Here is a 26,464-nt window from a genome sequence, read left to right as displayed (position 1 = left end):
TGTCTGAGTCTTCTATCAAAAGTTACAGCTATTTATATGAAGTTGTACAAAAACGCTTTCTTTCGCCAAGACAGTGCGTTTCTCACAGTTACATGCATTTGAATGGGGAACTCGCCCGAAACAAAGTATAGGTTTTCATTATGTGTATAACTTGGAAATCTTAGCTCAAACAGCTGCAAATCCTGTTTTCCCAGCACGGGGACCTTGAGTTCTATAAGATAAAGCCATAAACATGTTTGTCTGAGTCTTATATCAAAAGTTACAGCGATTTATATGAAGTTGTACAAAAACGCTTTCTTTCGCCAAGACAGTGCGTTTCTCACTGTTACATGCATTTGAATGGGGAACTCGCCCGAAACAAAGTATAGGTTTTCATTATGTGTATAACTTGAAAATCTTAGTTCAAACAGCTGCAAAACCTGTTTTCCCAGCACGGGGACCTTGAGTTCTATAAGATAAAGCCATAAACATGTTTGTCTGAGTCTTCTATCAAAAGTTACAGCTATTTATATGAAGTTGTACAAAAACGCTTTCTTTCGCCAAGACAGTGCGTTTCTCACTGTTACATGCATTTGAATGGGGAACTCGCCCGAAACAAAGTATAGGTTTTCATTATGTGTATAACTTGGAAATCTTAGCTCAAATGGCTGCAAAACCTGTTTTCTCAGCACAGGGACCTTGAGTTCTATAAGATAAAGCCATAAACATGTTTGTCTGAGTCTTATATCAAAAGTTACAGCTATTTATATGAAGTTGTACAAAAACACTTTATTTCGCCAAGACAGTGCGTTTCTCACTGTTACATGCATTTGAATGGGGAACTCGACCGAAACAAAGTATAGGTTTTCATTATGTGTATAACTTGGAAATCTTAGCTCAAACAGCTGCAAAACCTGTTTTCTCAGCACAGGGACCTTGAGTTCTATAAGATAAAGCCATAAACATGTTTGTCTGAGTCTTCTATCAAAAGTTACAGCTATTTATATGAAGTTGTACAAAAACGCTTTCTTTTGCCAAGACAGTGCGTTTCTCACTGTTACATGCATTTGAATGGGGAACTCGACCGAAACAAAGTATAGGTTTTCATTATGTGTATAACTTGAAAATCGTAGCTCAAACAGCTGCAAAACCTGATTTCTCAGCACGGGGACCTTGAGTTCTATAAGATAAAGCCATAAACATGTTTGTCTGAGTCGTATATCAAAAGTTACAGCTATTTATATGAAGTTGTACAAAAACGCTTTCTTTCGCCAAGACAGTGCGTTTCTCACTGTTACATGCATTTGAATGGGGAACTCGCCCGAAACAAAGTATAGGTTTTCATTATGTGTATAACTTGGAAATCTTAGCTCAAACGGCTGCAAAACCTGTTTTCTCAGCACAGGGACCTTGAGTTTTATAAGATAAAGCCATAAACATGTTTGTCTGAGTCTTCTATCAAAAGTTACAGCTATTTATATGAAGTTGTACAAAAACGCTTTCTTTTGCCAAGACAGTGCGTTTCTCACTGTTACATGCATTTGAATGGGGAACTCGACCGAAACAAAGTATAGGTTTTCATTATGTGTATAACTTGAAAATCGTAGCTCAAACAGCTGCAAAACCTGATTTCTCAGCACGGGGACCTTGAGTTCTATAAGATAAAGCCATAAACATGTTTGTCTGAGTCGTATATCAAAAGTTACAGCTATTTATATGAAGTTGTACAAAAACGCTTTCTTTCGCCAAGACAGTGCGTTTCTCACTGTTACATGCATTTGAATGGGGAACTCGACCGAAACAAAGTATAGGTTTTCATTATGTGTATAACTTGAAAATCTTAGCTCAAACAGCTGCAAAACCTGTTTTCCCAGCACGGGGATATTGAGTTCTATAAGATAAAGCCATAAACATGTTTGTCTGAGTCTTCTATCAAAAGTTACAGCTATTTATATGAAGTTGTACAAAAACGCTTTCTTTCGCCAAGACAGTGCGTTTCTCACTGTTACATGCATTTGAATGGGGAACTCGCCCGAAACAAAGTATAGGTTTTCATTATGTGTATAACTTGGAAATCTTAGCTCAAACGGCTGCAAAACCTGTTTTCTCAGCACAGGGACCTTGAGTTCTATAAGATAAAGCCATAAACATGTGTATCCGAGTCTTCTATCAAAAGCTGAAGTTGTACAAAAACGCTTTCTTTCGCCAAGACAGTGCGTTTCTCACTGTTACATGCATTTGAATGGTGAACTCGCCTGAAACAAAGTATAGGTTTTCATTATGTGTATAATGAAACATTATGTGTATAACTTGGAAATCTTAGCTCAAACAGCTGCAAAACCTTTTTTCTCAACACAGGGACCTTGAGTTATATAAGATAAAGCCATAAACATGTTTGTCTGAGTCTTCTATCAAAAGTTACAGCTATTTATATGAAGTTGTACAAAAACGCTTTCTTTCGCCAAGACAGTGCGTTTCTCACTGTTACATGCATTTGAATGGGGAACTCGACCGAAACAAAGTATAGGTTTTCATTATGTGTATAACTTGAAAATCTTAGCTCAAACAGCTGCAAAACCTGTTTTCCCAGCACGGGGACCTTGAGTTCTATAAGATAAAGCCATAAACATGTTTGTCTGAGTCTTATATCAAAAGTTACAGCTATTTATATGAAGTTGTACAAAAACGCTTTCTTTCGCCAAGACAGTGCGTTTCTCACTGTTACATGCATTTGAATGGGGAACTCGCCCGAAACAAAGTATAGGTTTTCATTATGTGTATAACTTGGAAATCTTAGCTCAAACAGCTGCAAAACCTTTTTTCTCAACACAGGGACCTTGAGTTATATAAGATAAAGCCATAAACATGTTTGTCTGAGTCTTTTATCAAAAGTTACAGTTATTTATATGAAGTTGTACAAAAACGCTTTATTTCGCCAAGACAGTGCGTTTCTCACTGTTACATGCATTTGAATGGGGAACTCGACCGAAACAAAGTATAGGTTTTCATTATGTGAATAATTTTAAAATCTTAGCTCAAACGGCTGCAAATCCTGTTTTCCCAGCACGGGGATATTGAGTTCTATAAGATAAAGCCATAAACATGTTTGTCTGAGTCTTCTATCAAAAGTTACAGCTATTTATATGAAGTTGTACAAAAACGCTTTCTTTTGCCAAGACAGTGCGTTTCTCACTGTTACATGCATTTGAATGGGGAACTTGACCGAAACAAAGTATAGGTTTTCATTATGTGTATAACTTGAAAATCGTAGCTCAAACAGCTGCAAAACCTGATTTCCCAGCACGGGGACCTTGAGTTCTATAAGATAAAGCCATAAACATGTTTGTCTGAGTCGTATATCAAAAGTTACAGCTATTTATATGAAGTTGTACAAAAACGCTTTCTTTTGCTAAGACAGTGCGTTTCTCACTGTTACATGCATTTGAATGGGGAACTCGACCGAAACAAAGTATAGGTTTTCATTATGTGTATAACTTGGAAATCTTAGCTCAAACAGCTGCAAAACCTTTTTTCTCAGCACAGGGACCTTGAGTTCTATAAGATAAAGCCATAAACATGTTTGTCTGAGTCTTATATCAAAAGTTACAGCTATTTATATGAAGTTGTACAAAAACACTTTATTTCGCCAAGACAGTGCGTTTCTCACTGTTACATGCATTTGAATGGGGAACTCGACCGAAACAAAGTATAGGTTTTCATTATGTGTATAACTTGGAAATCTTAGCTCAAACAGCTGCAAAACCTTTTTTCTCAGCACAGGGACCTTGAGTTCTATAAGATAAAGCCATAAACATGTTTGTCTGAGTCTTATATCAAAAGTTACAGCTATTTATATGAAGTTGTACAAAAACACTTTATTTCGCCAAGACAGTGCGTTTCTCACTGTTACATGCATTTGAATGGGGAACTCGACCGAAACAAAGTATAGGTTTTCATTATGTGTATAACTTGAAAATCTTAGCTCAAACAGCTGCAAAACCTGTTTTCCCAGCACGGGGACCTTGAGTTCTATAAGATAAAGCCATAAACATGTTTGTCTGAGTCTTCTATCAAAAGTTACAGCTATTTATATGAAGTTGTACAAAAACGCTTTCTTTCGCCAAGACAGTGCGTTTCTCACTGTTACATGCATTTGAATGGGGAACTCGCCCGAAACAAAGTATAGGTTTTCATTATGTGTATAACTTGGAAATCTTAGCTCAAACGGCTGCAAAACCTGTTTTCTCAGCACAGGGACCTTGAGTTCTATAAGATAAAGCCATAAACATGTTTGTCTGAGTCTTCTATCAAAAGTTACAGCTATTTATATGAAGTTGTACAAAAACGCTTTCTTTTGCCAAGACAGTGCGTTTCTCACTGTTACATGCATTTGAATGGGGAACTCGACCGAAACAAAGTATAGGTTTTCATTATGTGTATAACTTGAAAATCGTAGCTCAAACAGCTGCAAAACCTGATTTCTCAGCACGGGGACCTTGAGTTCTATAAGATAAAGCCATAAACATGTTTGTCTGAGTCGTATATCAAAAGTTACAGCTATTTATATGAAGTTGTACAAAAACGCTTTCTTTCGCCAAGACAGTGCGTTTCTCACTGTTACATGCATTTGAATGGGGAACTCGCCCGAAACAAAGTATAGGTTTTCATTATGTGTATAACTTGGAAATCTTAGCTCAAACGGCTGCAAAACCTGTTTTCTCAGCACAGGGACCTTGAGTTCTATAAGATAAAGCCATAAACATGTTTGTCTGAGTCTTCTATCAAAAGTTACAGCTATTTATATGAAGTTGTACAAAAACGCTTTCTTTTGCCAAGACAGTGCGTTTCTCACTGTTACATGCATTTGAATGGGGAACTCGACCGAAACAAAGTATAGGTTTTCATTATGTGTATAACTTGAAAATCGTAGCTCAAACAGCTGCAAAACCTGATTTCTCAGCACGGGGACCTTGAGTTCTATAAGATAAAGCCATAAACATGTTTGTCTGAGTCGTATATCAAAAGTTACAGCTATTTATATGAAGTTGTACAAAAACGCTTTCTTTCGCCAAGACAGTGCGTTTCTCACTGTTACATGCATTTGAATGGGGAACTCGACCGAAACAAAGTATAGGTTTTCATTATGTGTATAACTTGAAAATCTTAGCTCAAACAGCTGCAAAACCTGTTTTCCCAGCACGGGGATATTGAGTTCTATAAGATAAAGCCATAAACATGTTTGTCTGAGTCTTCTATCAAAAGTTACAGCTATTTATATGAAGTTGTACAAAAACGCTTTCTTTCGCCAAGACAGTGCGTTTCTCACTGTTACATGCATTTGAATGGGGAACTCGCCCGAAACAAAGTATAGGTTTTCATTATGTGTATAACTTGGAAATCTTAGCTCAAACGGCTGCAAAACCTGTTTTCTCAGCACAGGGACCTTGAGTTCTATAAGATAAAGCCATAAACATGTGTATCCGAGTCTTCTATCAAAAGCTGAAGTTGTACAAAAACGCTTTCTTTCGCCAAGACAGTGCGTTTCTCACTGTTACATGCATTTGAATGGTGAACTCGCCTGAAACAAAGTATAGGTTTTCATTATGTGTATAATGAAACATTATGTGTATAACTTGGAAATCTTAGCTCAAACGGCTGCAAAACCTGTTTTGTCAGCACAGGGACCTTGAGTTCTATAAGATAAAGCCATAAACATGTTTGTCTGAGTCTTCTATCAAAAGTTACAGCTATTTATATGAAGTTGTACAAAAACGCTTTCTTTTGCTAAGACAGTGCGTTTCTCACTGTTACATGCATTTGAATGGGGAACTCGACGGAAACAAAGTATAGGTTTTCATTATGTGTATAACTTGAAAATCTTAGCTCAAACAGCTGCAAAACCTGATTTCCCAGCACGGGGACCTTGAGTTCTATAAGATAAAGCCATAAACATGTTTGTCTGAGTCTTCTATCAAAAGTTACAGCTATTTATATGAAGTTGCACAAAAACGCTTTCTTTCGCCAAGACAGTGCGTTTCTCACTGTTACATGCATTTGAATGGGGAACTCGACCGAAACAAAGTATAGGTTTTCATTATGTGTATAACTTGAAAATCTTAGCTCAAACAGCTGCAAAACCTGTTTTCCCAGCACGGGGACCTTGAGTTCTATAAGATAAAGCCATAAACATGTTTGTCTGAGTCTTCTATCAAAAGTTATAGCTATTTATATGAAGTTGTACAAAAACGCTTTCTTTCGCCAAGACAGTGCGTTTCTCACTGTTACATGCATTTGAATGGGGAACTCGCCTGAAACAAAGTATAGGTTTTCATTATGTGTATAACTTGGAAATCTTAGCTCACACAGCTGCAAAATCTGTTTGCCCAGCACGGGGATATTGAATTATATAAGATAAAACCATAAATACGTAAATCTGAGCCTTCTATCAAAAGTTACAGCTGTCTTCATGAAGCTGTACAAAAACACTTTATTTCGCCGAGACAGTGCGTTTCTGACTATTACATGCATTTGAATGCAGTTCTCGCACGAAACAAAATATAGGTTTTCATTATGTGAATAACCCGAAAATATTAGCTCAAACCTGTTTGCTCAACACGGGGATACTGAATATTATAAGATAAAGCCATAACTACGTAAATCTGAATCTTCTATCAAAAGTTACAGCTAACTTCATGAAGTTGTACAAAAAGGCTTTATTTTGCAAAGATAGTGCGTTTCTGACTATTACATGCGAGACATGTGTCTCTTTACTGTGTTTAAGACACTTTACAGGTCCCTCCCCTAATGAAGAGTAGTGAGCAGCTGATTGGACCATGGAACAGGTGACCACGTTCCAAAAGCCGCTCTGACAGCTCCAGAGGGGAGAGAGAGAGAGAGTGTGTGCAACAAGCGAGTAGCCTGACAGCCTTCGCGGTTCTTACCATGGTTTTCCCAGCCTGTGCTTATCTTGTGTATTTGTGTGAGGGTGAATTGTAAAAGCCGCTCCTAGTGCATTAGCTGAGAGCTTAGGCACTCGTGGGCTGAAGCGGAAGGGGTGAGCTGCCTTTTCTTTTGGAATCGTTTTCTCCTGTTTTCTTGGTCAGGGAGCGAGGGATAGCTCTGTCATTTGTTTGTTATTTTTCTTTCCTAGGGTTTAGTTAGTCTTTTCTGGTCGGTCTTAGTTGGTTTTGTTTATTATTTTGGCCTGGGCTCACCCTGGAGCTATGCTTCTTGTCCTTAAATAAAATCACCTTTTTTTACTCACAACTGGTTTGGATGTTTGGCTTGGGAACCAGGGCGGGGATTTGTCTCTCTCTCCTCCAACCTTATGTGCGTCCCTACACGCCTAGATTAGGGGCGTAACATAAATGGAGTTCAAACACGAAACAAAGTATAGCTTTTTATTTTGTGAATAACTTAAAAATCTTAGCTCACATAGCTTTAAAACTGTTTGCTCAACGGGGATATTGAATTCTATAAGATAAAGCCATAAATACGTATATCTGAGTTTCCTATCAAAAGTTACAGCTGTCTTCATGAAGTTGTAAACCCTTTATTTCGCCGAGACAGTGCGTTTCTGACTTTTACATGCATTTGAATGGAGTTCTCGCACGAAACAAAGTATAGGCTTTCATTTTTTCAATAACTGGAAGCTCTTGGCTCAAACAGCTGCAAAACCTGTTTCCCCAGCACGGAGATGCTGAATTGTATAAGGCAAAGCCATATTGATGTGTGTCTGAGCCTTCTATCAAAAGTTACAGGTAACTTCATGAAGCTGTACAAAAAAACTTTATTTCGCCGAGACCGTGCGTTTCTGACTATTACATGCATTTGAATGGAGTTCTCGCACGAAACAAAGTATAGGTTTTCATCTTGTGAATAACTTGAAAATCTTAGCTCACATAGCTTTAAAACTGTTTGCTCAACACGGGGATATTGAATTCGATAAGATAAAGCCATAAATACGCATATCTGAGTCTCCTATCAAAAGTTAGAGCTGTCTTCATGAAGTTGTAAACGCTTTATTTCGCCAAGACAGTGCGTTTCTGACTATTACATGCATTTGAATGGAGTTGTCGCACGAAACAAAGCATAGGTATTCATTTTGTGAATAACTTGAAAATCTTAGATCAAACAGCTGCAAAACCTGTTTGCTCAACACGGGGATATCGAACTTTATAAGACAAAGCCATAAATATGTTTATATGCGTCTTCTATCAAAAGTTACAGCTGTCTTGAATGAAAGCATTATAGCAGCTTACCTCGATCATGTGGTAGAACAGACACATGGGCCACCTACGTGTCCTTCTATGGCAGGAGTAGTTGCCACAAACCTGCAAAACAAAAAGAAATGATCAGGTGACATGAACAGATTTATACAGCCATAAGCAAGAGATTCTTCCTGCCTGTGGGCGTCAAACTGGACCCCCCCCCCTCCTTACTGTAACTATCAAAACTATCATAGTCTAAAACTATCATCTCATATCAAAACTATTATAATCACATTATGACTTTATCAGTTATAACAATGAGAAACGGTAAACAATTTGGCAAATAATACTTATAATTTAAAAATAAATAAAATAATAATAAATAATAATGAAAAATAATAATAAAATGAAAATAAATACTTATAATTGTGCTTACCTGGTCCAAATGATCCACAGTCCCTTTGCATTTGTTATAATCCAGGATGATGTGGGGCTTTCTCTTCCCAGAGTCCTGGACTTGTAGCTCACGGTGCCTGGTGCTCAATAAGACAACCTTTTTTCTTTGCTTGGGGATGTAGGAAACCACAGCCTTGCCCCCCCCCCCCCCCCCCCCCCCCCCCCCCCTGTAGCGACCTGGACGGGAGAGACGATCATCGAATCTTACTGCCCGATTAATTTGCTCAAATCTTTTTTTTTTTTTTTTGACATGGTAGCATGAAACAGAAGAGCCCTGTCTCCCCATTTCACAGGCTTGTTGTCGTTTCATGTTGAGACCTGTACAGGCCAGCCAGCATCACAAGCCCCATGTAAGCCTGCAACTCCTCATCTATGTCCTTCCAGTCTTTTACTGACCTGTTGCCCCTGCAGGTTGGTGAAATGCAGGATTAGCTGCATAATGTCCTCTGCAAAAAAAAAGATGGAAAGTGCTCACAGGGCTGCTGATCCTATACGATTTGCATAATGGGTTGGTCCTGGGGTTAAAATGGGGGGAGGAAAAAATGGCAGGACCTCTTCGTGTGTGGGTTGCCACATGATTTCTCCATTTTTAGATCTCCACTGGCCATCCTCCAGTCTTGTCTCTTCCTCCTGCTCTTCTTCCTCCTTCTCCTTCTCCTCCTCCGCACATGAGCTGCAAAGCTCCTTGGTGCCTGGCAAAAATTCTTCTTCGCTGTCAGAAGTATCTCCACTGCTTGTGGAGAGTGCAAAACTGCAGCAACAGCCTCCTCTAAACTGAGTGCACGCTTCATTGTGTCTGTGCAGAAATGACCACTCAGACCAGGCTGCAAAGTATTCTCATAGACTTCAAAGGTGCACCTGAATAAACATGCTATACCATACATCCAATAAGAGAGAGGAGGCACACTCTTGATCAAGAAAAAACATAAGCGCAGGCCTTTGATCTCTTCCCCCCCCCCTCTCTTTCTCTCTCTCTCTCTCTCTCTCTCTCTCTCTCTCTCTCTCTCTCACACACACACACACACACACACATGCACATACATACATACACAATACCATTTTATGGTGGTTAGCTGTTTTATTGTCATGCATTTTACAAGGTAAGATAACCATGTCCTGCATTCAAAACCACTGAAAATGTCTATGGTGGTGCTGTGCCTAATATTGTGCTGGTGTATGCTGGGTAATCGCACAGCTAGCGACTGGGTGACTTTATTCACCCGCTTCGGCTGTTATCAGTCCATATCCCCTAGATATGGACCATCTCCTGCTAGATTGTTCAGAAGGTTGTTATCATCCATCCAGATGGAGGATCACTAACAGGAGCGTGGGAAGACTCCAGAATCCACTCTGGCTGCAATGTGTGTACAGGTAAGACCGTTTAAACGGACAGCATTTATAGAATGACTATTAAAAGTCAGACCAGCGAGTGTCAATAATGTTAATGTGGTTATGTTAGTAATACACCGAGTGCTAATATAACAGCTTTAAGATGCATTTGTAGATGTTATTACGTGTTTTACCGTTTTTATGGTGCTAGCTTAAAGTTACGGTGTAAACGTTAGCTTATATTGGAGTAAAGCTGTTACTGTTTAAACGATGTTAGCACAGAAATATTAGCTTCTGTCATGACTGACGAAGTTACTAGTTAATAAAGTTTCCAGTAAAGTGTTTAATCGCAGCCACAGACTGACAGCAAATATCTCGATTAGCTTCAGTGATCTGTAATAAATATGTGCAAGTTTCAGTGCTTCGTTTAAACTGTATGATACTTATACTGACCCAGGGTCAGTGTAAAATACAATCCTAGCTGTGTGAACAAAGCCTGGCTCCTTTAATCCTGCATGAAAAACCTCAGGATGCAGGCTATTATTACTCTTTCCTGCTGGCACACCTGTCGCACCTGAGAGTCAGCTAGAAACTTACAGTGACGTGGACATCATGCAAAGACTGCCAGACTCTGTAATACTGCAAATGATCAGTGACTCAAGTTAACACTAAACTTTAAACGGTACCTCTGTGTCTCTGTGTGCTGAACATTTAGGATTGAGTCAGGCTGCATCTGTGTTAGTCCTCTGACAGACTGGTGACCTGTCCAGGTGTGCTCTACCTATGACTACTGGGACAGGCTCTAGCTCCTGTAATAGAAATTTTATGTTATTCTCATTTAAAGCATTTAAGTGCTTATGCATATGCTTAGTTGTGACACTGTTATAGACTGTTCAATGAAAGTTTCTAAAACTAGATGAACTTACTTCAGCAGTTTGAGAAAACAACTCCCTTTACAGGTGCTGATAACGTCAAGGGCACAAAACAGCATAACCATTGATCCGTTAGGTTTCATAGCGAGACACGTGAAGTGGCAGAGCTGACATGACTGAACTGTGATGTTTGATGTGTGTTTGCTCTCCTGTGCACAGTAATAAATAGCATGATCACAGCTCTTTCTGTGTTGCAGACTTTATTTAAAAAATTCCATGACATCTACTATAACTGAACCAACCTGGTGCTCTTCATTTATGGAGGCTGTTGAGTCTGAATGTTGGATGTTGTGTATCTCGTGTTCTCTGGGCTTTGTTGTCCTCAGTCTTTTTGCAGGATCAGAAAACAAAACCGGGAGGCGCGTAAATGTTTCTTCTCCATGATGTTTCTTCAAATGTTTCTTCTGGATGATGATATGACCGTGACACGGGATGCCACCTTTGGTCTTGTGACGAAGCAAAGCTCAGGAAGAAGTGTGATTAAATGGTACCCACATGTTGAGAAGGATGTACAGGGCACCTGCAGCCAAATCCAAGCTTCAGCTTAGTTGTAGTTGCAGAATGCTATAGGACTGAGACATCTAAGGCATCAAATGTTTGATTAAATGGATGAAAAAGAGAAGTTTTTTCCCTATAATTATCACTTCTTAAAATCTGTAGCAACTTCAAGTCTGTCAGCATGCTGAGCATGCTCAGAATGTGACAATATATTTTTGTTCAATATTTAATTTCTTTCAGTTGCAATTGTTAAATGAAAAAATATATATTCTTATAATTTAGCAAACGAATTTATCAAAAAAAAAAATACATATATCTGTATTAGTTTTAGTAAATTAATTTGACACCTGTATTGAAAATACCATATTGTATTCATACAGAATCAGTATGGTATCATTGTTTGTCTGTTCACTGATTGTTGAAGCTAAGAGCTACTTTGATCTGTTTAGATCTAAAGTATCCAAAGTTGAGTTCTAATGTTTCTTCACCCCTGTGTGTGTGATATGTGATTTCCTACATGCTGGCAGAGCAGAGCAGCAGTTTGTGCTCACAGATGGTGACAGTGTGGAGAGACGGTGGTATTTCCTCAGAAGAACCAGCAGAGTCACAAAGGACACCAGTCCATCTCACCACCTTGACTTGCTGACTGATGTTCGTCTGCACTGCACAGAGGAAATCAACTGACCGAGGTTTGTCCAGTGACATGTTATGAAATGTATATTTGTTTTATGCTTACAGATATGTTTTTCTTGACAGAGGCTCTGCAGAGGTTAGACAAAGCAGAGAAAACATGTGCTTTACATTTTACTGTGATTTATTGAGATATTTGTTGCCTGATGTTCAGCAGGAATGGAGAAATAGAATCAAAGGGAGATGTTTTTCCTGTTTTTGTAATGATGTAAGTAAATCTTCAATATTATTTATTTGCTTGGTTATATTAGGAGCGTTTCTGAGTGAGGGGGAGAGGAGTCATCATCCAGGTAAAGTGACGTGGATCAGTGGATACACTTGTCTCCCCTTTAAAGGAGATGATCCAAGTCATCCTTAAATGTTAGTGCTTTCAAATACACAAACATTTTTAAAGGACAAAAATGAACATCCAACTTTGACTGTAATACAAAATAAATCTTTGCATGTGTGTTTTCAAACTCTCAGATGGGCAGTATATCAGTCTTGGACTGTCTAACCTGCCGGAGCAGCACTGAATGACCACCGCACGAGCATGTTCCTGCAACATTCAGCATCTGATCCTTCATCTGTGTGCTTCTGCTTTTGGTAAGTAGAGTTACCCAACTCCAGTAACTCTAAACACATGCCATCCATTTCTAACGGCCTGGTTACTTCCTGTCAGTTACTTTAGAAACCATGTGGTCACCTGACCTAACACTGTTTCTTCTTCTTCCCCTTAATGTTGAAGTGTCAAATGTCAAACAGCTGGAGAGGAAACTACACCAGTGTACTGGGATGTTTCAGCAACACGTGCCAGATGCTGTTCCTTCATGGTGACATCACCAGAGACAGTCCCGCCCACCTCAGGACCCATTGATTATGATGATCTGATCCATCAAACCCCCAGCAGGTGAACTTTATTCATGACATAACACCGCAACAATGTAAAAAATTAAACAGCAACAGTCTAAATGTAAAGTGCATTCTAAAGTCCTCTTCAATAAATTGTATGCAAAGAGTCATTCAGGTCACTACAGAACCCAGAGTCTTCATCATTACATCTCTGGTTGCTTCATTTTTTCTATCCTATATCAGATATTTTAAAGGTTAGCTTAGGTAAAGTTCCATTCTCATGGTGAGGCAAAGTGCTTTATGTGTGTGTGTGCGTGTGTCATGAACGGCTATAAAAGGCCTATAATTAAAGAACAAAGTGGGGTTTGAGTTCGAGTTGCGGCAGACTGTCACTACTTGTAAATGGAACGCAGCCTTCCTACGGCAGACAGCTAATAACAGGAATCGGACGCGGTCCAGCCAAGTCCACAGCAACCACCATAGCAACCGCCTAGCATGACCTTAAAAACATATTCTGTCTTCATAACTATCAAAATCGTGAAATGATTTGCAAAGTGTGAAAGTGTTACAGCTGCAGAGAGCTATGGCGGTATCTATGGAAGCTGTTTACATAGCTAATAATATACGATGTAACCATGGAGACAGTCAGTCACTTGAGCTAGCGGTGCATGTTTACTACAGTGAATAAGGTGATTGAGTGCACAGCGTCCACACTCTGCAGGGGATAAAGACATTACTTCAATATTATTTTATATTGATATCTATTAGCCTTCTGTTGACCATCACCTCAGGTTCACCATTATAGTTTCAGCATACAAATGCACACTGTCTAAACACATTCAAAAACTCATGTCTCAGAGATAAGCACAGCTGTTCATGTTTGTCATTAGAGTTTTATTTGTAAGAAAATTATGAACTTCATATTGTGCATTAAATAAAAGAACATTTCACAACTCTGAGTCAACAGAAACAGGTAACAGAAATGTCTCTAATGTGTACAGTGTAGTGTAAGCATTAAAAGATCATAAAGGAAAAACTAACATTTATGTGAAACTAATTGTAATAAAAAATGAGCAGGTGCTTTATAGATTTAAAAGAAAGAATCTGAAAACAACACTTTTTTGGTCTAAGTGATCAAAGTAGAAAACAGAACTGATGTTCAAGAACAAACCGTAGCTGCACTAATATTACACATCTCGATCGTTGTACTGAACAGACATGTTGCTTTTAAAACCACATGCAGTGTGTGACCATGACTGTTCACTGAGACCATGAACGCCACTTCGCTGAAGCATTCTTCTTCTTCTTCTTGCCATTAAATTGAAAGCAGAAGCAGCACGAGCTGATTTGATCTACTGAAAGGAAAAAGCAGAACATCTGAGTTGAAACCAGTCAGCTGAAATCATTAAGACAGGAACAAATTCAATGCAGTGTCTCAAGTGGCTTAGCCTGTTACAACTGTTGATACAAGCTAAATACGGTTAACACACAGTGTCAGGGAGCTCCAGTGTGGGAACTAGTGGCTTTAGGTTTGTAGTCATTTAACTTTCATCCATTCATTCATTTAATTCAGGAGGAAGAAATGCCAGGTTGGTGCAGGCTGGTTACATGCATTTGGTCCCATGCTGTCTTTAATTAAATGACTTGGTTCATTTTATGGCTGGGCTGTATGTGGGGTTATATCAGGTTATTTGGGCAGGAGTACCTGTCCCCTGTTAGACTTAGAAAGTTTCTCCATAAGTAGAGTTTCTAACTCTTCTAGCACATCTGTGGCTGACAGCTTTTTGGTGGCTCTTTTTACCCCACACTGGTTGTGAGTGTGTAAATAGCCCCACTAGTTATTTTGGGTTGCAGTTAACTAGGGAGGAAGGGGTGGGTATGCCATGATTAGGTGAATAACAATTATATGTGATACATAAATTTCACAATGCATGCATATATCTCTATCAATTAAACCTGGCCTGAGGGCTGCCATTTTTTACATTCAGTTATTTCTCTTAGAAATGTTGGAACTAAATAATGAATGTGTTACAGTTAAAGTGAAACACTGGTCAGTGTAAATGGCTCATTGGGACACAGAAACCTTTAAATTAAACCTGATATCTAGTGTCAAACAATATCAAAGCTGTAAAAGATGTTTACATTCAGAATTTATAAAACTATGATTGTAAATAAATTCAAACAAGTGACAGCTGTAAATTTTGAGAGAAGACTCACACACACATTGGGGGGATATTGAAGTCTATAAGATAAAGCCATGAATATGTTTGTCTGAGTCTTCTATCAAAAGTTACAGCAAGCTCTATGAAGTTGATGAGAAACGCTTTACTTCGCCAAGACAGTGCGTTTCTCACTGTTACATGCATTTGAATTTAGTTCTTGCCCGACACAAAGTATAGGTTTTAATTTGTGAATAACTTGAAAATCTTAGCTCAAACAGCTGCAAAACCTATTTCCTGAGCACTGAGATGCTGAATTCTATAAGGCAAAGCCATAAATATGTGTGTGTGATTCTTCTATCAACAGTTACAGCTGTCTTCTTGAAGTTGATACTGACCCAGGGTCAGTGTAAAATACAATCCTAGCTGTGTGAACAAAGCTTGGCTCCTTTAATCCTGCATGACAAACCTCAGGATGCAGGTTATTATTACTCTTTCCTGCTGGCACACCTGAGAGTCAGCTAGAAACTTACAGTGACGTGGACATCATGCAAAGACTGCCAGACTCTGTAATACTGTGAATGATCAGTGACTCAAGTTAACACTAAACTTTAAACAGTACCTCTGTGTCTCTGTGTGCTGAACATTTAGGACTGAGTCTGCATTGACTTTATTTATTGAGACTTTAATGTGCTAAAAGCAGGTTGAAGACAGCTCAGAAACATTTGAAGATTAAAATTTAGCATTATGGCTGCTGGTGGTTTGTAAAGCCTATACTCAGCTGTAGTTTTTGTTACTAATTTATGTTTGTTGTTGTTTAACACAGATTTCAGAAGAGCAAATATGCTTAATAGTTTAACTAGATTTCATTTGTCAGTGTGGGACTGCTGAGTCACCTGAAGAACTCATTTCATTCATTCTCCACATGATGTTCATATACAGAAATGTTTCACAGGAACTGGTTCCTCCCAAACTGTGAACTAGTGTGTTTCCATAGATTATCTCTGTATGAATGTACTTTTAAATGAAGGCAAGTGTTTGTCCTTTTTTGTTCCTCAGTTACAGTACGTGATATCTTGATATCAGGCGGTCAACACTGGGGGAAGACAAGAAGCAGACGTACTTCCAAGAGGGAGCTGCAGTGAGGACACAGCCAGGTCACTGAGGTCAGAGGTCAGAATCTGAAACAGCTCAGGTTTATATTTTAGGGGTTATAAAAAATCAAAATGTATTTATGAAGAAACCTTTAAATAATAGTCATAATTATGATTATTATAAGAAATATCAAACATTTAAGTGGATTTTCTGTTACACATATTGTATTATCCCTGCAATAAACTGGCAGCCTGTCTTTGTCCTGTATCAGCTGGGATAGGCTTCATCCTCCCGCAACCCTGAATTGGATACATTGTATGTAATCTGATCATTTACAAACTCAAGGTATCTAATCAAAATGTAAGTAATAATTATAAAATGGGAAAGCAGAAATAAGTGTGACATAAATGTAAATGTGTTAGCTGACATAGAGGACAGCTACATGTAGTCTGAAAAACCTTTGTTGTCAAGTTTGCAGGTATATCAGCACGAGACATTCTTACATAGAAGAGTCTGTTAAAGTCTCTAACTCAGCGAAGCATTATTGGTCCCGTCTGTTTGGATAAATATAGTAAGTTGATGTTTGTCCATTTATTGACACATTTTCTTAAGTGCTTATCCAGTTCAGGATCACAGTGGAGCTGCAGCTGGATATGTTCATTAAATAAACCTTACAAAAGTTAACAATAAACCTGCATCCATGTACGTTGTTGTCCACAGGATAAGAAAATCAAACTGGAACACTGTGGAACATGTTAATAAATGTTTGTGTGTTTATGCCTGTGTCTTTCACAGGAGGCGCTGGAAGGTTTCCCTAATAGTTCCTGGTGAATCAAAGCAGAACCATAAAGGTTGCTGGATTGCATGATGGCCTTACCCCTGAGCAGTCATCCTGTTAAAGGAGGAACCAGTTAGAAGCTGTTTTCAAAGTAGCTGAGCAGATTTCATCTCAAGTAAGCGATTAACTGTTTGTTCATCTGTTCTGCCACTTAAAGAGCATTTAAGGACGTCTTTCGAGTGTCCAGCTGAATTAATTCTACTGGCTCTCATGGTCATTTGCTATTATAGACATATTTTTCATGTTCATCCAGCTATTTAGTAAATTCTATCTATTTAGTAATATCCGTCAGCTATAAAATGTAATATAGATATAAAAAATATCTAAATATCTCCTGCACTTTATATTTTAATGATGTAAGTCTGTTATCGTGTTACATTAGCATTCCTCACATATCAATGAGATGCTGTACAGTACAATCCTACTGACGCAGCAGAGGGATAACGACGGCTATTCAACATCGTTACACGACACATTCGAGCTGCATGACACAGACAAAGTGACTAAATCATCTTTTTTATGGTTTATTGTCTTCAAACCAGCAGACAAAGCCGATTGCAGAAGATGTCGGAGAAGAACTTCAGGCCGTGTACTGAAAAGGTATTTTTTTCTTGTTATCAAAAGACATTTGGAGTGGCAGCTTCTGCAACTGGTTGCACTAAAGTAAAGCTTACAGTCTAAGAAACCACAGTGTTGATATTCAGCACAAAGAGAAAAGCTCACTTGTTTGAATTTATTTACAATCATAGTTTTATAAATTCTGAATGTAAACATCTTTTACAGCTTTGATATTGTTTGACACTAGATATCAGGTTTAATTTAAAGGTTTCTGTGTCCCAATGAGCCATTTACACTGACCAGTGTTTCACTTTAACTGTAACACATTCATTATTTAGTTCCAACATTTCTAAGAGAAATAACTGAATGTAAAAAATGGCAGCCCTCAGGCCAGGTTTAATTGATAGAGATATATGCATGCATTGTGAAATTTATGTATCACATATAATTGTTATTCACCTAATCATGGCATACCCACCCCTTCCTCCCCTAGTTAACTGCAACCCAAAATAACTAGTGGGGCTATTTACACACTCACAACCAGTGTGGGGTAAAAAGAGCCACCAAAAAGCTGTCAGCCACAGATGTGCTAGAAGAGTTAGAAACTCTAACAGGGGACAGGTACTCCTGCCCAAATAACATGATATAACCCCACATACAGCCCAGCCATAAAATGAACCAAGTCATTTAATTAAAGACAGCATGGGACCAAATGCATGTAACCAGCCTGCACCAACCTGGCATTTCTTCCTCCTGAATTAAATGAATGAATGGATGAAAGTTAAATGACTACAAACCTAAAGCCACTAGTTCCCACACTGGAGCTCCCTGACACTGTGTGTTAACCGTATTTAGCTTGTATCAACAGTTGTAACAGGCTAAGCCACTTGAGACACTGCATTGAATTTGTTCCTGTCTTAATGATTTCAGCTGACTGGTTTCAACTCAGATGTTCTGCTTTTTCCTTTCAGTAGATCAAATCAGCTCGTGCTGCTTCTGCTTCCAATTTAATGGCAAGAAGAAGAAGAAGAATGCTTCAGCGAAGTGGCGTTCGTGGTCTCAGTGAACAGTCATGGTCACACACTGCATGTGGTTTTAAAAGCAACATGTCTGTTCAGTACAACGATCGAGATGTGTAATATTAGTGCAGCTACGGTTTGTTCTTGAACATCAGTTCTGTTTTCTACTTTGATCACTTAGACCAAAAAAGTGTTGTTTTCAGATTCTTTCTTTTAAATCTATAAAGCACCTGCTCATTTTTTATTACAATTAGTTTCACATAAATGTTAGTTTTTCCTTTATGATCTTTTAATGCTTACACTACACTGTACACATTAGAGACATTTCTGTTACCTGTTTCTGTTGACTCAGAGTTGTGAAATGTTCTTTTATTTAATGCACAATATGAAGTTCATAATTTTCTTACAAATAAAACTCTAATGACAAACATGAACAGCTGTGCTTATCTCTGAGACATGAGTTTTTGAATGTGTTTAGACAGTGTGCATTTGTATGCTGAAACTATAATGGTGAACCTGAGGTGATGGTCAACAGAAGGCAAATATATATCAATATAAAACAATATTGAAGTAATGTCTTTACCCCCTGCAGAGTGTGGACGCTGTGCACTCAATCACCTTATTCACTGTAGAAAACGTGACTGACTGTCTCCATGGTTACATCGTATATTATTAGCTATGTAAACAGCTTCCATAGATACCGCCATAGCTCTCTGCAGCTGTAACACTATGCTAGGCGGTTGCTATGGTGGTTGCTGTGGACTTGGCTGGACCGCATCCGATTCCTGTTATTAGCTGTCCGCTGTAGGAAGGCTGCGTTCCATTTACAAGTAGTGACAGTCTGCCGCAACTCGAACTCAAACCCCGCTTTGTTCTTTAATTATAGGCCTTTTATAGCCGTTCATGACACACGCACACACACACATAAAGCACTTTGCCTCACCATGAGAATGGAACTTTACCTAAGCTAACCTTTAAAATATCTGATATAGGATAGAAAAATGAAGCAACCAGAGATTTAATGATGAAGACTCTAAAACCCACGGTCTTGACAAAATGAAGCGTTTTTGTACAACTTTATATAAATAGCTGTAACTTTTAAAATTATTCACATAATGAAAACCTATACTTTGTTTCGGTCGAGTTTCCCATTCAAATGCATGTAACAGTGAGAAACGCATTGTCTTGGCGAAATAAAGCGTTTTTGAACAACTTCATATAAATCGCTGTAACTTTTGATAGAAGACTCAGACAAACATGTTTATGGCTTTATCTTATAGAACTCAATATCCCCGTGCTGGGCAAACAGGTTTTGCAGCCGTTTGAGCTAAGATTTTAAAATTATTCACATAATGAAAACCTATACTTTGTTTCAGGCGAGTTTCCCATTCAAATGCATGTAACAGTGAGAAACGCATTGTCTTGGCGAAATAAAGCGTTTTCGTACAACTTCATATAAATCGCTGTAACTTTTGATAGAAGACTCAGACAAACATGTTTATGGCTTTATCTTATAGAACTCAATATCCCCGTGCTGGGCAAACAGGTTTTGCAGCCGTTTGAGCTAAGATTTTAAAATTATTCACATAATGAAAACCTATACTTTGTTTCAGGCGAGTTTCCCATTCAAATGCATGTAACAGTGAGAAACGCATTGTCTTGGCGAAATAAAGCGTTTTTGACCAACTTCATATAAATCGCTGTAACTTTTGATAGAAGACTCAGAAACACATGTTTATGGCTTTATCTTATAGAACTCAATATCCCCGTGCTGGGCAAACAGGTTTTGCAGCCGTTTGAGCTAAGATTTTAAAATTATTCACATAATGAAAACCTATACTTTGTTTCAGGCGAGTTTCCCATTCAAATGCATGTAACAGTGAGAAACGCATTGTCTTGGCGAAATAAAGCGTTTTCGTACAACTTCATATAAATCGCTGTAACTTTTGATAGAAGACTCAGAAACACATGTTTATGGCTTTATCTTATAGAACTCAATATCCCCGTGCTGGGCAAACAGGTTTTGCAGCCGTTTGAGCTAAGATTTTAAAATTATTCACATAATGAAAACCTATACTTTGTTTCAGGCGAGTTTCCCATTCAAATGCATGTAACAGTGAGAAACGCATTGTCTTGGCGAAATAAAGCGTTTTTGACCAACTTCATATAAATCGCTGTAACTTTTGATAGAAGACTCAGAAACACATGTTTATGGCTTTATCTTATAGAACTCAATATCCCCGTGCTGGGCAAACAGGTTTTGCAGCCGTTTGAGCTAAGATTTTAAAATTATTCACATAATGAAAACCTATACTTTGTTTCAGGCGAGTTTCCCATTCAAATGCATGTAACAGTGAGAAACGCATTGTCTTGGCGAAATAAAGCGTTTTTGAACAACTTCATATAAATCGCTGTAACTTTTGATAGAAGACTCAGAAACACATGTTTATGGCTTTATCTTATAGAACTCAATATCCCCGTGCTGGGCAAACAGGTTTTGCAGCCGTTTGAGCTAAGATTTTAAAATTATTCACATAATGAAAACCTATACTTTGTTTCAGGCGAGTTTCCCATTCAAATGCATGTAACAGTGAGAAACGCATTGTCTTGGCGAAATAAAGCGTTTTTGACCAACTTCATATAAATCGCTGTAACTTTTGATAGAAGACTCAGAAACACATGTTTATGGCTTTATCTTATAGAACTCAATATCCCCGTGCTGGGCAAACAGGTTTTGCAGCCGTTTGAGCTAAGATTTTAAAATTATTCACATAATGAAAACCTATACTTTGTTTCAGGCGAGTTTGCCATTCAAATGCATGTAACAGTGAGAAACGCATTGTCTTGGCGAAATAAAGCATTTTTGTACAACTTCATATAAATCGCTGTAACTTTTGATAGAAGACTCAGACAAACATGTTTATGGCTTTATCTTATAGAACTCAATATCCCCGTGCTGGGCAAACAGGTTTTGCAGCCGTTTGAGCTAAGATTTTAAAATTATTCACATAATGAAAACCTATACTTTGTTTCAGGCGAGTTTCCCATTCAAATGCATGTAACAGTGAGAAACGCATTGTCTTGGCGAAATAAAGCGTTTTTGAACAACTTCATATAAATCGCTGTAACTTTTGATAGAAGACTCAGAAACACATGTTTATGGCTTTATCTTATAGAACTCAATATCCCCGTGCTGGGCAAACAGGTTTTGCAGCCGTTTGAGCTAAGATTTTAAAATTATTCACATAATGAAAACCTATACTTTGTTTCAGGCGAGTTTCCCATTCAAATGCATGTAACAGTGAGAAACGCATTGTCTTGGCGAAATAAAGCGTTTTCGTACAACTTCATATAAATCGCTGTAACTTTTGATAGAAGACTCAGAAACACATGTTTATGGCTTTATCTTATAGAACTCAATATCCCCGTGCTGGGCAAACAGGTTTTGCAGCCGTTTGAGCTAAGATTTTAAAATTATTCACATAATGAAAACCTATACTTTGTTTCAGGCGAGTTTCCCATTCAAATGCATGTAACAGTGAGAAACGCATTGTCTTGGCGAAATAAAGCGTTTTTGACCAACTTCATATAAATCGCTGTAACTTTTGATAGAAGACTCAGAAACACATGTTTATGGCTTTATCTTATAGAACTCAATATCCCCGTGCTGGGCAAACAGGTTTTGCAGCCGTTTGAGCTAAGATTTTAAAATTATTCACATAATGAAAACCTATACTTTGTTTCAGGCGAGTTTCCCATTCAAATGCATGTAACAGTGAGAAACGCATTGTCTTGGCGAAATAAAGCGTTTTTGAACAACTTCATATAAATCGCTGTAACTTTTGATAGAAGACTCAGAAACACATGTTTATGGCTTTATCTTATAGAACTCAATATCCCCGTGCTGGGCAAACAGGTTTTGCAGCCGTTTGAGCTAAGATTTTAAAATTATTCACATAATGAAAACCTATACTTTGTTTCAGGCGAGTTTCCCATTCAAATGCATGTAACAGTGAGAAACGCATTGTCTTGGCGAAATAAAGCGTTTTTGACCAACTTCATATAAATCGCTGTAACTTTTGATAGAAGACTCAGAAACACATGTTTATGGCTTTATCTTATAGAACTCAATATCCCCGTGCTGGGCAAACAGGTTTTGCAGCCGTTTGAGCTAAGATTTTAAAATTATTCACATAATGAAAACCTATACTTTGTTTCAGGCGAGTTTGCCATTCAAATGCATGTAACAGTGAGAAACGCATTGTCTTGGCGAAATAAAGCATTTTTGTACAACTTCATATAAATCGCTGTAACTTTTGATAGAAGACTCAGAAACACATGTTTATGGCTTTATCTTATAGAACTCAATATCCCCGTGCTGGGCAAACAGGTTTTGCAGCCGTTTGAGCTAAGATTTTAAAATTATTCACATAATGAAAACCTATACTTTGTTTCAGGCGAGTTTCCCATTCAAATGCATGTAACAGTGAGAAACGCATTGTCTTGGCGAAATAAAGCGTTTTCGTACAACTTCATATAAATCGCTGTAACTTTTGATAGAAGACTCAGAAACACATGTTTATGGCTTTATCTTATAGAACTCAATATCCCCGTGCTGGGCAAACAGGTTTTGCAGCCGTTTGAGCTAAGATTTTAAAATTATTCACATAATGAAAACCTATACTTTGTTTCAGGCGAGTTTCCCATTCAAATGCATGTAACAGTGAGAAACGCATTGTCTTGGCGAAATAAAGCATTTTTGTACAACTTCATATAAATCGCTGTAACTTTTGATAGAAGACTCAGAAACACATGTTTATGGCTTTATCTTATAGAACTCAATATCCCCGTGCTGGGCAAACAGGTTTTGCAGCCGTTTGAGCTAAGATTTTAAAATTATTCACATAATGAAAACCTATACTTTGTTTCAGGCGAGTTTCCCATTCAAATGCATGTAACAGTGAGAAACGCATTGTCTTGGCGAAATAAAGCGTTTTTGAACAACTTCATATAAATCGCTGTAACTTTTGATAGAAGACTCAGAAACACATGTTTATGGCTTTATCTTATAGAACTCAATATCCCCGTGCTGGGCAAACAGGTTTTGCAGCCGTTTGAGCTAAGATTTTAAAATTATTCACATAATGAAAACCTATACTTTGTTTCAGGCGAGTTTCCCATTCAAATGCATGTAACAGTGAGAAACGCATTGTCTTGGCGAAATAAAGCATTTTTGTACAACTTCATATAAATCGCTGTAACTTTTGATAGAAGACTCAGAAACACATGTTTATGGCTTTATCTTATAGAACTCAATATCCCCGTGCTGGGCAAACAGGTTTTGCAGCCGTTTGAGCTAAGATTTTAAAATTATTCACATAATGAAAACCTATACTTTGTTTCAGGCGAGTTTCCCATTCAAATGCATGTAACAGTGAGAAACGCATTGTCTTGGCGAAATAAAGCGTTTTCGTACAACTTCATATAAATCGCTGTAACTTTTGATAGAAGACTCAGAAACACATGTTTATGGCTTTATCTTATAGAACTCAATATCCCCGTGCTGGGCAAACAGGTTTTGCAGCCGTTTGAGCTAAGATTTTAAAATTATTCACATAATGAAAACCTATACTTTGTTTCAGGCGAGTTTCCCATTCAAATGCATGTAACAGTGAGAAACGCATTGTCTTGGCGAAATAAAGCGTTTTTGAACAACTTCATATAAATCGCTGTAACTTTTGATAGAAGACTCAGAAACACATGTTTATGGCTTTATCTTATAGAACTCAATATCCCCGTGCTGGGCAAACAGGTTTTGCAGCCGTTTGAGCTAAGATTTTAAAATTATTCACATAATGAAAACCTATACTTTGTTTCAGGCGAGTTTCCCATTCAAATGCATGTAACAGTGAGAAACGCATTGTCTTGGCGAAATAAAGCGTTTTCGTACAACTTCATATAAATCGCTGTAACTTTTGATAGAAGACTCAGAAACACATGTTTATGGCTTTATCTTATAGAACTCAATATCCCCGTGCTGGGCAAACAGGTTTTGCAGCCGTTTGAGCTAAGATTTTAAAATTATTCACATAATGAAAACCTATACTTTGTTTCAGGCGAGTTTGCCATTCAAATGCATGTAACAGTGAGAAACGCATTGTCTTGGCGAAATAAAGCATTTTTGTACAACTTCATATAAATCGCTGTAACTTTTGATAGAAGACTCAGAAACACATGTTTATGGCTTTATCTTATAGAACTCAATATCCCCGTGCTGGGCAAACAGGTTTTGCAGCCGTTTGAGCTAAGATTTTAAAATTATTCACATAATGAAAACCTATACTTTGTTTCAGGCGAGTTTCCCATTCAAATGCATGTAACAGTGAGAAACGCATTGTCTTGGCGAAATAAAGCGTTTTCGTACAACTTCATATAAATCGCTGTAACTTTTGATAGAAGACTCAGAAACACATGTTTATGGCTTTATCTTATAGAACTCAATATCCCCGTGCTGGGCAAACAGGTTTTGCAGCCGTTTGAGCTAAGATTTTAAAATTATTCACATAATGAAAACCTATACTTTGTTTCAGGCGAGTTTCCCATTCAAATGCATGTAACAGTGAGAAACGCATTGTCTTGGCGAAATAAAGCGTTTTTGAACAACTTCATATAAATCGCTGTAACTTTTGATAGAAGACTCAGAAACACATGTTTATGGCTTTATCTTATAGAACTCAATATCCCCGTGCTGGGCAAACAGGTTTTGCAGCCGTTTGAGCTAAGATTTTAAAATTATTCACATAATGAAAACCTATACTTTGTTTCAGGCGAGTTTCCCATTCAAATGCATGTAACAGTGAGAAACGCATTGTCTTGGCGAAATAAAGCGTTTTTGAACAACTTCATATAAATCGCTGTAACTTTTGATAGAAGACTCAGAAACACATGTTTATGGCTTTATCTTATAGAACTCAATATCCCCGTGCTGGGCAAACAGGTTTTGCAGCCGTTTGAGCTAAGATTTTAAAATTATTCACATAATGAAAACCTATACTTTGTTTCAGGCGAGTTTCCCATTCAAATGCATGTAACAGTGAGAAACGCATTGTCTTGGCGAAATAAAGCGTTTTCGTACAACTTCATATAAATCGCTGTAACTTTTGATAGAAGACTCAGAAACACATGTTTATGGCTTTATCTTATAGAACTCAATATCCCCGTGCTGGGCAAACAGGTTTTGCAGCCGTTTGAGCTAAGATTTTAAAATTATTCACATAATGAAAACCTATACTTTGTTTCAGGCGAGTTTCCCATTCAAATGCATGTAACAGTGAGAAACGCATTGTCTTGGCGAAATAAAGCATTTTTGTACAACTTCATATAAATCGCTGTAACTTTTGATAGAAGACTCAGAAACACATGTTTATGGCTTTATCTTATAGAACTCAATATCCCCGTGCTGGGCAAACAGGTTTTGCAGCCGTTTGAGCTAAGATTTTAAAATTATTCACATAATGAAAACCTATACTTTGTTTCAGGCGAGTTTCCCATTCAAATGCATGTAACAGTGAGAAACGCATTGTCTTGGCGAAATAAAGCGTTTTCGTACAACTTCATATAAATCGCTGTAACTTTTGATAGAAGACTCAGAAACACATGTTTATGGCTTTATCTTATAGAACTCAATATCCCCGTGCTGGGCAAACAGGTTTTGCAGCCGTTTGAGCTAAGATTTTAAAATTATTCACATAATGAAAACCTATACTTTGTTTCAGGCGAGTTTCCCATTCAAATGCATGTAACAGTGAGAAACGCATTGTCTTGGCGAAATAAAGCGTTTTTGACCAACTTCATATAAATCGCTGTAACT

The 26,464-nt window shown here is 37.9% G+C and overlaps 1 long non-coding RNA gene across 10 annotated transcripts; it reads left to right on the top strand.

Moving 5' to 3' along the window:
* Positions 1 to 9,653: 9,653 nt before the first annotated feature.
* LOC146558592 (uncharacterized) lies at positions 9,654 to 19,011 on the top strand. Of its 10 annotated transcripts, none has more exons than XR_014888692.1 (9): positions 9,654 to 9,745; positions 9,951 to 12,093; positions 12,346 to 12,384; positions 12,560 to 12,679; positions 12,822 to 12,983; positions 16,144 to 16,257; positions 16,975 to 17,132; positions 17,560 to 17,617; positions 18,547 to 19,011. It is a non-coding gene; the product is annotated as an uncharacterized LOC146558592 (long non-coding RNA). The 10 variants fall into 10 exon arrangements; XR_014888694.1 differs by having other exon boundaries at positions 9,666 to 11,393; positions 11,937 to 12,093; XR_014888691.1 differs by having other exon boundaries at positions 9,666 to 11,393; positions 11,932 to 12,093.
* The last annotated feature ends 7,453 nt before the right edge of the window (positions 19,012 to 26,464 follow it).

The sequence above is a fragment of the Mchenga conophoros genome, linkage group LG15 (assembly GCF_057382185.1).
Source record: "Mchenga conophoros isolate Kocher_MC1m ecotype Shallow Benthic linkage group LG15, M_conophoros_male_GT1.1, whole genome shotgun sequence".
NCBI classification, from domain to species: Eukaryota; Metazoa; Chordata; class Actinopteri; order Cichliformes; family Cichlidae; genus Mchenga; species Mchenga conophoros.
This window is presented reverse-complemented; position numbering and strand designations above follow the sequence as displayed.